Genomic DNA, 16,056 nt, shown 5'->3' on the forward strand with positions numbered 1-16,056 from the left:
CCATACCAAATGCAAAGCACGCGCGGGTGGGTATCCATTTCAAAGCAATGGAAGGTGACCCAACAAGAATGCAATAAGTTTTGTGCCACCTATGAGAGCATCAAGGCACGCCCCGTGAGCGGCATCGGCATGCAAGACATGGTATGCATGCATACACCCCTCTTTGTTTGACGTCCATTTTTCATATTCATTTGTCAATATGCTTGTGTGTACTTCATTTGTAGGCATTTCAAGCTTTGGAGGTATTCAAGGTCCAACACGATGGCAAGTCCTTCAATCTTTCTCATTGTTGGAGAATCATCAAAGATGAGGAGAAGTTCAAGCTCCAATATGTCGCCCGCACAACGCATGGGGGGAAGGAAGCCGTGGAGGAGGTTCGTGTAACAACTAAGATGCAGTCCTTTTCGATATGGGGATCGAGGCCCCGAATTGGAAAGAAGTGCATCTAAGCGTTTCGCAAACATGGTAACATAGCACATACATAAATAATAGAGGAATGACAACAAGGGATTCAACTGTCATCTCGTTAATATATCAGAGTACATCACACATCCAAACAAGGTAGTTCCGCTACGGACTACAAAACATGAGAAATGACTATGCTACCCTGCATGCTGGCCCACGACCACGACCACACCTCAATCTTATGGATAGTTCACATACAGGCAGTCGTTCTCCTCATCGTACTGCCACGCCAGCTGCGTGCCGTCGGGATCACCTGTCTCGGGGGTACCTGAACCTGTTGGTGTTGTGAAGGAATCTGTGAGCCACGGGGACTCAGCAATATATGACCTTGGTGCCAGAACTAGTCAAGTTATTAGGTTGGTAAGGTGGAGTGTTTAGGTTCCAGCATCCTAAGCTTAATATGGTGGCTAACTTACATAAAACTCATATGAAGGTGGTCTATACTAGCGGTCGATGGTATATGATCACTAAGTCATCCTGAACACCTACCTACGTCAGTCATAACCCCATCGTGTTCCCGATCGAAGAGAGATCTTCGAAGGGGACAGTCACGATTACGCACAGGGTTGGCAATTTTATTTGCTTATGTTTAAGTTATCTATTACCGGATGTTAACAAATATTCCAAGTTGCCACATAACCGCGGGCACGGCTTTCCGAAAGATTAAACCCTGCAGGGGTGCTCCAACTAGTCCATCACAAATGTACACGGGCCGCAAAGTAATCCTCTATCACGAATCTCGTGATCTCGTCGGATTCCTTAGAGGAAAACCTCAATTCTGGGGAGAACCAAAGCTTCACCGGGATTCCTATACGCAAGATATATCGCTAAGGTAAGAAGAGACTAGCAGGACCTCCCACCGTGTCGATGACCCTGATAAGAGCCGCGTATCTCAGTCCCAGGACACGACGAATGGAACTAGCTACGAGTGCCAAACCTCAAGTTTCCTTGTGGTGGCCCCGCAGGCAGACCAGTTTGGACCAACACTCATGAGGAGCACTAGCCCGGGTTGTTGATTAAAGATCCTTGGGGTGATCATTCCCTATGCAGATTATTATTAAGTGGTTAGCAAATTAACACTAATGTTGGGTACTGCCGGACAAGTCTTAACACTACGAGATTTACAGAGGGGGTCCCCATAACAACCCCGAACGTGTTAGGAGCGATCAATATGGAATCAAACACCGGTAGCCGGTAACTATGGAGGAAATAACGGAACAAAGCACCCGGCAAAAGGCTAGGCCATCCGTTATTTACCAAGTATATAGGTGCATTAATTAAATAACAGAATTAAGATAATGATATCAAGCTCAAATTATCACATGAGACAAAGCACCTGCATCTAGCAATGCTAACATTAGTAGCTGAGCAAAGCCTACTTATCCATTCAAGTTTTGCTAGGAAGGGATAAGTGTTTTGTTTCATGGCATATCAGGAGGCAATGTATTTCAGTGGTAGGCAGCGATATATGACAAAGGAAACGTAATCTAGCATAACAAGTCTAGAGATGGAATCAAGGTCATATCATCTTGCATGTGGTATCCTCAGCTTGGAATGGTTCTTGATCGTCCTGCACGTACTCTCCCGAATCCACGTACTCGTTCTCCGATCCCAGTGCTACCCAACATAAGAATAACATCCAATGAACAACAGCACCTCAAGATGCAACGAGCACCTGATGCATGAGATGAATATGAGCATGCATCACTATTTCTATCACTAGCACAAGCATGAGAAGTAATTACATGTTCATGGACAGAACTGCATTCTAAACTATCTTGACATGCATGATAATGACATGATTAGATGCGTCTCGTGAAAACGAACCAAAACCATATAAACAACATTACAAACGGAGCTACGGAGCAATTGGAAACAACGAAACAAGAAATGAAGCCCTACGTGTCATATTCATCACCACACACTCCAATGGCTCAACTCTGGTATTTCCAGGTAGCCAAGACATATAACAATCCAACATGGATGGGGGTGGAGCAAAGAAGAACACCACATGATCAACTAAGCACTCACAATCATCAAAATACCAAAACTACATAATCTGCATCATAGCACTTTGTGAGCTACATGCAAAGCACCTACAACCACCTAAACATGCCAAACAAGACATGTGGCTGCAGCTATCCAAGATTACTACAAGCACAAACAAAAATATTATACAAAGGAGTAAAAAACAGAAAGTTACACAGCTGCAAACTTGCCCAAAAATATTAGATTTCACGGACTTAGTGAAAATTCCAGATTCTCACTATCTGTTTATGCCCTGAAGCATTTTGACAGAAGCCAAAACTATATCTACAGGACTCCAAATGGAATGAAAATTTACACGGAGCTAGACAAACATATAATCTTCAACTTTCCAGTTGAAAGCTAAGGCTGAATCATAACACATTGACCTGCACAACCTCATCAATAGCAGAAGAAAATATAAACAGATTCTCAGACTCACTAATCTGGAATTTCAGTCACATGCCTACTTTGATTGGGCACAACTTGCACATATGGACTCCTAATCATGAAATGAAACCAAAATGTTGTAGAGGGGGTCACCCTCTACTACCACAACCAAGAAACAAACCCTTGGGCTCACCACCTCACATGGAACCAAGCTCTAAACATGAAACAAAACTAAAATATGTCATCTCTAGAAAATGTTCCAAATGCAAAAGTGTCTTCACCAATGGATTCTTGGGATCTCTCTACCCCAAAATCATATAAAATACCTATGCACTTGCTTGGAACAAATGAGCACAAACTAGGAAGGAAAAACAACATAAAATCACACCTAGTGAATAGTGCATCATCGCATGTGCTATTCATTAGAATAAAACCTACATAAGCATATACTCATGACCACAATATCAATGGTGCACATGAGGGGTAGACCTCATGCCTTTGTGCCTTGGCACACCAGCACATCACCTCAAGGACAAGCACAACTTATAATCACCTACACTAACAAAGAGAGTATGCACGCCCTCACATATGGGCATGTGATGGTGCACACTCACACATGCACCACAAAGCACCACTTGAATGAGTGCCATCACACACACACCATCTACACATGCTCTCTTATCCACTAGAACACATATACACAAGTTAAACTCCTACACATGGGCAACTACTCACATACACACACTACACAATCTACACCATCATATACATCACAACTAGCTACCACACTAGGCAACACAAGCTACACTTGAGAGGAGAAAAATATATTCCACATGCTGTTGAAATACCAAAGCCCACATCTAGCAAACACAAGAAGCAAAAACAGCAAGAAGGCATCCAAAAATAAAAGGGGTTGAGGGGGAATCGAACCCTGGATTCCCCTGGTACCCCACAGTGCACCCTACCACCGTGCTAGGGTCCTCTTACACGACAGCATAGGGGAACAGAGCAGGTTAAGTCTTCTGGTGCTGCTACTACTATCGACCAAAAATGAAATAAAAAGGGGGGGTGCTCCTACTCGGACTCGAACCCTGCACCTGTCGAGAACACACACACACATCAACCACTGCGCTACGATTCGGCTACTGACAGAAGGGGGGACTTAAACAAGGTAAAATAGCCGAGCACCTCGTGCTCTGCTTCGCAAGCAGAGTCACCGGCGACAGGAAGGACGCCGGGGGCTAAACTGCTGCTGCTACTGCACACGAGGGGACACCCCTACTACTACTGCACGATTGCTACGCCACGCTAGCCTACACGCTGCCGCGCTACTACACGAGCACGCACCCAAGTACACGGCAACACACATATCACGCCCGATCTACTTCCTGACAGAGGAAAACTCCGGCGATCACTAGCCGATCTAGTCGAAGAGAAGGAGGGAGGAAGGAAGTGTCTGTTGGAATTATGCCCTAGAGGCAATAATAAATGTATAGTTATTATTATAATTCCTGTATCAAGATAAATAGTTTATTATCCATGCTATAATTGTATTGAATGAAGACTCATTTACATGTGTGGATACATAGACAAAACACCGTCCCTAGCATGCCTCTAGTTGGCTAGCCAGTTGATCAATGATAGTCAGTGTCTTCTGATTATGAACAATGTGTTGTTGCTTGATAACTGGATCACGTCATTGGGAGAATCACGTGATGGACTAGACCCAAACTAATAGACGTAGGATGTTGATCGTGTCATTTTGTTGCTACTGTTTTCTGCGTGTCAAGTATTTATTCCTATGACTATGAGATCATATAACTCACTGACACCGGAGGAATGCTTTGTGTGTATCAAACGTCACAACGTAACTGGGTGACTATAAAGATGCTCTACAGGTATCTCCGAAGGTGTTAGTTGAGTTAGTATGGATCAAGACTGGGATTTGTCACTCCGTGTGACGGAGAGGTATCTCGGGGCGCACTCGGTAATACAACATCACACACAAGCCTTGCAAGCAATGTAACTTAGTGTAAGTTGCGGGATCTTGTATTACGGAACGAGTAAAGAGACTTGCCGGTAAACGAGATTGAAATAGGTATGCGGATACTGACGATCGAATCTCGGGCAAGTAACATACCGAAGGACAAAGGGAATGACATACGGGATTATACGAATCCTTGGCACTGAGGTTCAAACGATAAGATCTTCGTAGAATATGTAGGATCCAATATGGGCATCCAGGTCCCGCTATTGGATATTGACCGAGGAGTCTCTCGGGTCATGTCTACATAGTTCTCGAACCCGCAGGGTCTGCACACTTAAGGTTCGACGTTGTTTTATGCGTATTTGAGTTATATGGTTGGTTACCGAATGTTGTTCGGAGTCCCGGATGAGATCACGGACGTCACGAGGGTTTCCGGAATGGTCCGGAAACGAAGATTGATATATAGGATGACCTCATTTGATTACCGGAAGGTTTTCGGAGTTACCGGGAATGTACCGGGAATGACGAATGGGTTCCGGGGGTTCACCGGAGGGGGGCAACCCACTCCGGGGAAGCCCATAGGTATTTGGGGGGGTCACACCAGCCCTTAGTGGGCTGGTGGGACAGCCCACCAAATCCTATGCGCCAAGGAAGAAAAATCAAAGAAAGAAAAAAAAAGGAGGGGAAGTGGGAAAGGGGAAGGACTCCCTCCCACCAAACCAAGTAGGACTCGGTTTGGGGGGGGGAGAGTCCTCCCCCCTGGCTCGGCCGACCCCTTGGGGTTCCCTTGGACCCCAAGGCAAGGTCCCCCTCCCTCCTCCTATATATATGGGGCTTTTAGGGCAGATTTGAGACGACTTTCTCACGGCTGCCCGACCACATACCTCCATAGTTTTTCCTCTAGATCGTATTTCTGCGGAGCTCGGGCGGAGCCCTGCTGAGACAAGATCATCACCAACCTCCGGAGCGCCGTCACGCTGCCGGAGAACTCTTCTACCTCTCCGTCTCTCTTGCTGGATCAAGAAGGCCGAGATCATCGTCGAGCTGTACGTGTGCTGAACGCGGAGGTGCCGTCCGTTCAGTACTAGATCGTGGGACTGATCGCGGGATTGTTCGCGGGGCGGATCGAGGGACGTGAGGACGTTCCACTACATCAACCGCGATCTCTTATCGCTTCTGCTGTACGATCTACAAGGGTACGTAGATCACTCATCCCCTCTCGTAGATGGACATCACCATGATAGGTCTTCGTGCGCGTAGGAAAATTTTTGTTTCCCATGCGACGTTCCCCAACAGTGTCCTCACATAGGGAAACAAGAGGGAAGCCGCAGTGCTTGGAGGAGAAGCCGGAGGGGAAGAAGCCGATCTAAAGGGGTTCTGCTACACGTGAAGTAGAGCCGAGGAAGAAGAAGTTCACCGGAGCACAGACGTTGACGAGCTCCTGGCCGTCGTTGTAGATGTTCCCCGGCCTCATTGAGGTCGGGAATGGGGCGCGGGCACCTCCCCCGTGCCCCTGGACATGGTGGTTGCGCCGCTCGATGGTGCACGCGGAGGTAGACGTCGGCGGGTCCTTTTCTTCCTCTCTGCAACTGGCTACAGACTTACATCTGGGAAAGAAAGAGAGAGGAGGGAGATGGGGAATGGAGTGGCGGCGGCGGATGGGAGAGGAACCCTAGGATGAGGGAGGCACGGACGTCCACAAATATAGGGGGACCTCGACGTTTGTGCTCACGGCGGCAGCTCTGTCTCTCTCTCTCGTCTACTAATGGAAAGGAGCAGAGGGGGTGGACGGCGTCAGGGAGACGAAGGCGGTCGTGGAGTGATGTCTATTACGCAATCTTCTCCTTGTAGACGTTGTTGGGCCTCCAAGTGCAGAGGGTTGTAGGACAATAGCAATTTTCCCTCAAGTGGGTGACCTAAGGTTTATCAATCCGCGGGAGGCGTAGGATGAAGATGGCCTCTCTCAAGCAACCCTGCAACCAAATAACAAAGAGTCTCTTGTGTCCCCAACACACCGAATATAATGGTAAATTGTATAGGTGCACTAGTTCGGCGAAGAGAAGGTGATACAAGTGCAATATGGATGGTAGATATAGGTTTTTGTAATCTGAAATTACAGAAACAGCAAGGTAACAAATGGTAAAAGTGAGCACGAACGGTATTGCAATGCGTGGAAACAAGGCCTAGGGTTCATACTTTCACTAGTGAAGTTCTCTCGACAATTATAACATAATTGGATCATATAACTAGCCATCAACATCCAACAAAGAGTCACTCCAAAGTCACTAATAGCGGAGAACAAACAAAGAGATTATTGTCGGGTACGAAACCACCACAAAGTTATTATTTATGATCGATCTATTCAAGAGTTCGTACTAGAATAACACCTTAAGATACATATAAACCAAGACCCTAATGTCACCTAGATATTCCATTGTCACCTCAAGTATCCGCGGGTATGATTATATGATATGCATCACACAATCTCAGAATGATCTATTCAAACAACACATAGAACTTCAAAGAGTGCCCCAAAGTTTCTATCAGAGAGTCAAAACGTGTGCCAACCCCTATGCATAGGTTCCCAATGTCACGAACCCGCAAGTTGATCACCAAAACATACATCAAGTACTCACATGAATCCACGTGTGCCAACCCATATGCATAGGTTCTCAGAATCATCAAGTACTCACATGACACGTCCAAGACATACATCAAGTGTTCTCAAAGACTCAATCCGATAAGATAACTCCAAAGGGTAAACTCAATTCATTACAAGAGGGAGAGAGGGAAGAACATCATAAGATCCAACTATAGTAGCAAAGCCCATGGTACATCGAGATCAAGACATCTCAAGAACACGAGAGAGAGAGATCAAACACATAGCTATTGGTACATACCCTCAGCCCCAAGGGAGAACTACTCCCTCCTCGTCATGGAGATCGCCGTGATGATGAAGATGGCCACTGGAGATGGATTCCCCCTCCAGCAGGGTGCCAGAACGGGCTCCAGATTGGTTTTTGGTGGCTACAGAGGCTTGCGACGGCGGAACTCCCGATCTAGGTTTCTTTCTGGGGGTTTCTGAATTTATAGGAATTTATGGCGATGGAATTGCGTCAGTTGGGCCCACGAGGAGGTCACAAGCTTGGTCGCCACCACCGGGGGGTGGGGTGGTGGCGGCGTCAGGGCTTGTGACTCCCGTGTGGCTCTTCTGGCGTTCTTCCAAAGCTTCGGGGGTCTCTTTTGGTCCAAAAAAATCATCGTAAAGTTTTATTCCATTTGGACTCCGTCTGAAAATGGGCCAAAAACACGGAAAAAACAGAAACTAGCACTTGACACTGAGTTAATAGGTCAGTCCCAAAAAAGATATAAAATAGCATATTCATGCATATAAAACATCCAAAGTTGACAAGATAATAGCATGGAACCATCAAAAATTATAGATACGTTGGAGACGTATCAAGCATCCCCAAGCTTCCTGCTCGTCCTCGAGTAGGAAGTGCTAAAGAATGAATTTTTGATGTTGCATGCCACCTAACATAGTTGTCCTTTGTAACTTCTCTCACGTGACATGAATGTTCAGATCCGTTAGATTCAAAACAATAGTTTGCTATTGACGTGGAAACAATAATAATACAAGCAAACTAGCAAGGTAATCATGAACTTTCAAAGTAACAAGGCCAAAAGAAAGTTATCCCTACAAAAGCATATAGTCTGGCTATGCTCTATCATCATTGCACAACGAATTTAAATCATGCACAACCCCGGTATTGGCCAAGTAATTGTTTCACACCTTTCCTTTCTCGAACCTTTTCAACTCTCATGCAATACATGAGCGTGAGCCATGGTTTTAGCACTATAGATGGTGTGGAGTGTGGTGGAGGTTGCAAGACAAAAAAGGAGAATATAATCACATTAACTAGGCATATCAATGAGCTGTGGAGATGCTCATCAATAGATATCAATGTGAATGAGTAGGGATTGCCATACAAATGATGCACTAGAGCTAAGAGTATGTGAAAGCTCTTAAATAAAACTAGTGGGTGTGCATCCAACTTGCTTGCTCACGAAGACCTAAGGCAATTTTCAGGAAGCCTATCATTGGAATATACAAGCCAAGTTATATAATGAAAAATTCCCACTAGCTATATGGTGGTGACAAAACGAGAGACTCTCAATCATGAAGATCATGGTGCTTAATATGCCCAAGTGTGGAAAGGTGGTAGCATTGTCCCTTCTCTCTTTTTCTCTCATATTTTTCTCGGTGGGCTCTTTGCCCTCTTTTTTTTTGGTGGGCATCTTTGGCCTCTTTTATTTCCTCACATGGGACAATGCACCATCAATGATGATCATCACACTTTCAACTCAAAACTTAGAGCAATGATGACTCTATCTGAAATGCCTTCGGTAGTGTACCGTGACAATGATCTAGCATGGCATAAACATTAATGGAAACATCATGCTAGCTATCTTAAGATCATGCAATGGCAATGTAGATGTGGTGGCACATTCATGGTGGTAGTTGCATGGCAATATATCTCGGAATGACTTTGAAAAAGCCATAGTAGGTAGGTATGGTGGCTGTTTTGAGGGAGGCTAATGGTGGGTTTTGTGCATCGGCGAAAGTTGCACAACACTAAGAAGATAGTGATGGTGGAAGGTGAAAGTGCATCTAAACCATGGACTCAAAATTAGTCATGAAGAACTCATATACTTGTTTCAAAAGTTTTATTAGTAATTGAAACAAAGCATTCAACGCATACTCCTAGGGGAAGGGTTGGTAGGTATAAACCATCGCGCGATCCCGACCGCCACGCAAAGGATGACAATCAAAAGACTAATCATGCTCAGACTTCATCACATAGCCGTTCACCATACATGCATGCTACGGGAATAACTAACTTAAACACACGTATTTCTAGATCCACAACACCTTACTAGCATGACTTCAATATTACCAAAACCACAACTCAAAACTAATTGAGATGAATCAAACTTCTCTAACTATTCAATGCACATGAAGGTGGAAGTTTCCGTATCCCTTTGGATAACTACCCCTTTTGAGACTACTTTCAAAGCATAGATCAACTAACAAGCCACGCACCGCTGCGCTCTAAAAGATATAAGTGAAGCACATAGAGCAAAAGTATCTAGCTCAAAAGATATAAGTGAAGCACATGTCAGCAGAAATGTCTACCAAAGGATATAAGTGAAGCTCGACAAAATCACGGTGAGTGCATCTCTCTCTCTAGGTGTGCAGCAAGGAAGATTGTGACAAAACAAAAATAAAAGACTCCTACGATACAAGACGCTCCAAGCAGAACACATAACATGTGGTGAATAAAAATATAGCCCCAAGTAACGTTACCGATGGATCGAAGACGAAAGAGGGGATACCTTCCCGGGGCATCCCCAGGCTTAGGCTTTTACGGCATCCTTGAATCTCTTGGGGTGCCTTGGTAATCCCCAAGCTTGAGCTCTTGCCACTCTTTATCTCTTTGTCCATAAGAACTTCACCCAGAACTTGAAAACTTCACAACACAAAACTTAAACAGAAACTCGTGATATCATTAGTATAAGAAAGAAAATCACCGCTTCCTTAGGTACTGTAGCAAACTTAAATTCTACTTATGTTGGTGTTGGGTTGCTGCATTTTTACTTTTCCATGGCTAGTACCCTCCGATACTATCCATAGTTTCATCAAAATAAGCAACCAACTCAACAAAAACAGAATCTATTAACAGCAGACCAGTCTGTAGGAATCTGTATACTTCGTATACTTATGGTACTTCAAAAAATCTGAAACATTACGACAGTCTGAAGAAATTGCATATAAATCAGCATGAAAAAGAATCAACTCAAAATCTCTTACAGAATAAAAATGAAAATTCGTTTCGTGAGCAGAAAGTTTCTGTCTTTTTCCAGCATGATGAAACAATCATCACCAAGACTAATAATAACGGTTTTGCTTGGCACAAACACAAAAAGAAACACAAAAGACACAATCATAACAGAATTATGATGGTGTGGAAAACACAAAACAGAAAGAAAAAGGATAGATTCGTTGGGTTGCCTCCCAACAAGCACTATCGTTTAACGCCCTTAGCTAGGCATTGATTTCAATGATGCTCACATAAAAGGTAAGGATTGAAGCACAACGAGAGCATCATGGAGCAAATGGCTAGCACATTTAAGTCTAACCCACTTCCTATTCATAGGGATTTTGTGATCAAACAATTTATTGGAGCAAGAATCAACTAGCATAGGAAGGCAACACAAGCATAGCTTCAAAAATTTCAACATATGGAGAGGAGGCTTGATACTATTGCAATAAGTAGAAGCATATGATACTATCTCATAGTAATTTTTAGTAGCATCATGAATGAATTCAACAATATAACCAGCACCTAAAGCATTCTTTTCATGATCTACAAGCATAGAAATTTTACTACTCTCCACATAAGGAAATATATTCTCAAGAGTAGTAGTGGGAGTATCGTAAAAGACTTGAGCACTACAAATTGTCTCCACAATGAAAAAGCAAGGTTTAGCAAAGGGGTTTTCGAAAGTATGACAAGCTTTATCATCCTTCTTCTTCAAAGCATAAGTATCCTCACAATAATCATCATAGATAGGGGGCATGCTTTCATCAAAATAATTTTGATCATTCAAAGTGGAAGAACTAAAAAGATCATCTTCATCAAATATAGCATCCCCAAGCTTGTGGCTTTGCATATCATTAGCATCATGGGTATTCAAAGAATTAATGCTAAGAACATTGCAATCATGCCCATCATTCACATATTCTATTCCAAGCATTCTATGTAATTCTTCTTTCGGCACTTGAGCACAATTTTCCTTCCCATCATGCTCACGAAAGACATTGAAAAGATGGAGCATATGAGGCATCCTCAATTCCATTTTTTTGTAGTTTTCTAGCGAAAGAACAAGAAACAAAAAGATTCGATTGCAAGATCTAAAGATATACCTTCAAGCGCTAACCTCCCCGGCAACGGCGCCAGAAAAGAGCTTGATGTCTACTACGTAACCTTCTCCTTGTAGAAGTTGTTGGGCCTCCAAGTGCAGAGGGTTGTAGGACAGTAGCAATTTCCCCTCAAGTGGGTGACCTAAGGTTTATCAATCCGCGGGAGGCGTAGGATGAAGATGGTCTCTCTCAAGCAAACCTGCAACCAAATAACAAAGAGTCTCTTGTGTCCCCAACACACCCAATATAATGGTAAATTGTATAGGTGCACTAGTTCGGCGAAGAGAAGGTGATACAAGTGCAATATGGATGGTAGATATAGGTTTTTGTAATCTGAAATTACAAAAACAGCAATGTAACAAATGGTAAAAGTAAGCACGAACGGTATTGCAATGCGTGGAAACAAGGCCTAGGGTTCATACTTTCACTAGTGAAGTTCTCTCAACAATGATAACATAATTGGATCATATAACTAGCCCTCAACATGCAACAAAGAGTCACTCCAAAGTCACTAATAGTGGAGAACAAACGAAGAGATTATTGTCGGGTACGAAACCACCACAAAGTTATTCTTTCTGATCGATCTATTCAAGAGTTCGTACTAGAGTAACACCTTAGGATACATATCAACCAAGACCCTAATGTCACCTAGATACTCCATTGTCACCTCAAGTATCCGCGGGTATGATTATACGATATGCATCACACAATCTCAGAATCATCTATTCAACCAACACATAGAACTTCAAAGAGTGACCCAAAGTTTCTACCAGAGAGTCAAAACGTGTGCCAACCCCTGTGCATAGGTTCCCAATGTCACGAACCTGCAAGTTGATCACCAAAACATACATCAAGTACTCACATGAATCCACGTGTGCCAACCCATATGCATAGGTTCCCAATTGTCACAAACCCGCAAGTTGATCACATCAGATAGACACGTGCAAGACATACATCAAGTGTTCTCAAAGACTCAATCCGATAAGATAACTCCAAAGGGGAAACTCAATTCATTACAAGAGGGAGAGGGGGAAGAACATCATAAGATCCAACTATAGTAGCAAAGCCCATGGTACATCGAGATCAAGACATCTCAAGAACACGAGAGAGAGAGATCAAACACATAGCTACTGGTACCTACCCTCAGCCCCGAGGGAGAACTACTCCCTCCTCGTCATGGAGATCGCCGGGATGATGAGGATGGCCACCGGAGATGGATTTCCCCTCCGGCAGGGTGCCAGAACGGGCTCCAGATTGGTTTTTGGTGGCTACAGAGGCTTGCGGCGGCGGAACTCCCGATCTAGGTTTCTTTCTGGGGGTTTCTGAATTTATAGGAATTTATGGCGGTGGAATTGCGTCAGTTGGGCCCACGAGGAGGTCACAAGCCTGGTCGCCACCACCGGGGGGTGGTGTCGTCAGGGCTTGTGACTCCCTCGTGGCTCTTCTGGCCTTCTTCCAAAGCTTTGGGGGTCTCTTTTGGTCCAAAAAAAATCATCGTAAAGTTTCATTCCATTTGGACTCCGTCTGAAAATGGGCCAAAAACACGGAAAAAACAGAAACAGGCACTTGGCAGTGAGTTAATAGGTTAGTCCCAAAAAATATATAAAATAGCATATTCATGCATATAAAACATCCAAAGTTGAAAAGATCATAGCATGGAACCATCAAAAATTATAGATACGTTGGAGACGTATCATGGAGCTGGGCCACCGCGCGAAGAAGGGATGGAGTGGGTCGCCGGGGGGGGGGGGAGGAAGCCCACCTGTGGCGATACACAAGAGGAAAAATAATTCCCTGGGCCTTTTCTATTATAGAAAATACCGGAGAAGAAAAGGATTGCACAGGGAAAACTGCTGGGGAAAATCCAAACAAATATATCCTGGTCATAAGGGAATTATGACCAATTTAAATAAAATCGCAGCGATATATTAGGGGCAACTAAATATTTTCAAAACAACATTATCATTGGCTGTTTTGGGGATATTTGCACCATATGAAACACCCTTTAAAACAGCATTTCACAACTCAAAAAATCACCACAAAATATGCTAACACATGGGCATTTTTAATTCAGGAAAGAGGCAAAAAGATATGGGCTCGAAATAAATAGGAGGGAGATAGTTATTGAAGGCTATGCCAACCACATCTATTCCTACTATCACATGCATCTACTAGACTTGCACCACACCACACTTATCACAAACCTCATCTCACACAAGATCACAAACACCACATGAAATCATATGACCACACTGCAATATCACAAAGACATGGGCATGATATGATATGTCATGCATGCATGCAAGGAAGAAATACAAGGGACATCACATGAAATCACATGCATGCTAGCTCCCATGTTAATGACAAGGTGGACCCACATGGGAAGGTTCCAAATAGGGAAGGTTACACACTTGGGGCATTACAAATTTTCCCACACTACAAAAAGATCTCGCCCCGAGATCTACGCCTGAAAGAATTCCGGAAATTCAGAACGGAGGTGATCCTCGCTTTCCCAAGTAGCCTCTTTATCGGAATGGTGTGACCACTGCACTTTGAGAAATTTGACGGTCTCGTTGCGGGTCTTGCGCTCAGTCGCCTCGAGAACCGCAACTGGATGCTCACGATAAGAAAGGTGAGGCTGAAGGTCGATGTCTTAAAGATGAACAGTGCGCTCGGGGGTCTTGAAGCACCTCCGGAGCTGAGAAACATGGAACACATCATGCACATTTGCAAAGTTTGATGGGAGCTCGAGCTGGTACGCAAGGTCGCCTCTCTTGCCAACCACTCTGAACGGATCAACGAAACGAGGCGCAAGCTTGCCTTTGATGCCAAAGCGCTCTATACCCTTCATAGGGGACACCTTGGGATAGAAGAAGTCATCAAGCTCATAAGACATGTCACGGTGCTTGCTATCATAATAGCTCTTCTGACGGGACTGAGCTGCTCTGAGGTTGTCGCGAATGACCCGACACATCTCCTGAGCTTCTTCTATCAAATCATTCCCAAGGATCTGACGCTCGCCGGTCTCGGACCAGTTGAGCAGGGTACGACACTTCCTGCCATAGAGAATTTCAAACGGAGCCTTGCCAGAACTAGCTTGATAACTGTTGTTATACGAGAACTCCGCAAAAGGCACACAATCCTCCCACTTCATACCAAAAGAGATAACACAGGCTCTCAGCATGTCCCCAAGAACATGATTGACTCGCTCCACTTGACCACTAGTCTGAGGATGGAACGCTGTGCTGAAGAGGATCTTCGTGCCCATAGCAGATTGGAAAGAGTCCCAGAACTTGGAAGTGAAGATACTTCCGCGATCCGAAGATATCATCATAGGCACGCCGTGCAAAGACACAATCCTGGAAGTGTACAACTCTGCAAGCTGCGTTGCTGAAATGGATTCCTTGACTGGAAGAAAATGAGCCACTTTACTCAACTTGTCGATGACGACGAAGATGGCATCATTACCCTTATTGGACTTCGGAAACCCGGTGATGAAATCCATCTCAATGTGATTGAACTTCCACTCGGGAATCGGCAAAGGCTACAAAAATACCTGTTGGACGTTGATGCTCTGCTTTCACCCTTCGTCATACATCACATTCATTTACGAATTGAGCAATCTCACGCTTCATGCGAGTCCACCAGAAGGTATGTTTCAAGTCCTGGTACATCTTGGAGCTTCCAGGATGAATCGAGAGCAGAGAGTTATGAGCTTCTTCCATGATTACCTTTCTGAGATCACCTTTCAGGACGACAAGACGATCCTCGAAGAACAACGTGTCTCTGGCATCAACACCGAAGCACTTATACTTGGGAAAACTCTTTGCCACGCCAATCTTGACTTTCTTCACCATAGCGTCAATAAGTTGTGCTGCTCGGACCTGATCTTCCAAGGTAGGAGAGATCTGAAGGTTTGCAAGAAATCCCTGAGGTACTAACTGAAGGTTGAGCTTCCTAAAAGACTCACAAAGCTCAGGCTGGAGAGGTTGCAGAATCAGACTATTGCAGTACGCCTTCCTGCTCAAGGCATCTGCCACGACATTAGCTTTGCCTGGCGTATACTCAACACTCGGATTAAAATCCTGGAGCATTTCCACCCAACGTGTTTGCTGAAGATTCAGGTTAGGCTGAGTGAAGATGTACGCATCCAAACAAGGTAGTTCCTCTACAGACTACAAAACATGAGAAATGACTATGCTAC

This window comes from Hordeum vulgare, chromosome 6H (assembly GCF_904849725.1).
Source record: "Hordeum vulgare subsp. vulgare chromosome 6H, MorexV3_pseudomolecules_assembly, whole genome shotgun sequence".
Taxonomy (NCBI): Eukaryota; Viridiplantae; Streptophyta; class Magnoliopsida; order Poales; family Poaceae; genus Hordeum; species Hordeum vulgare.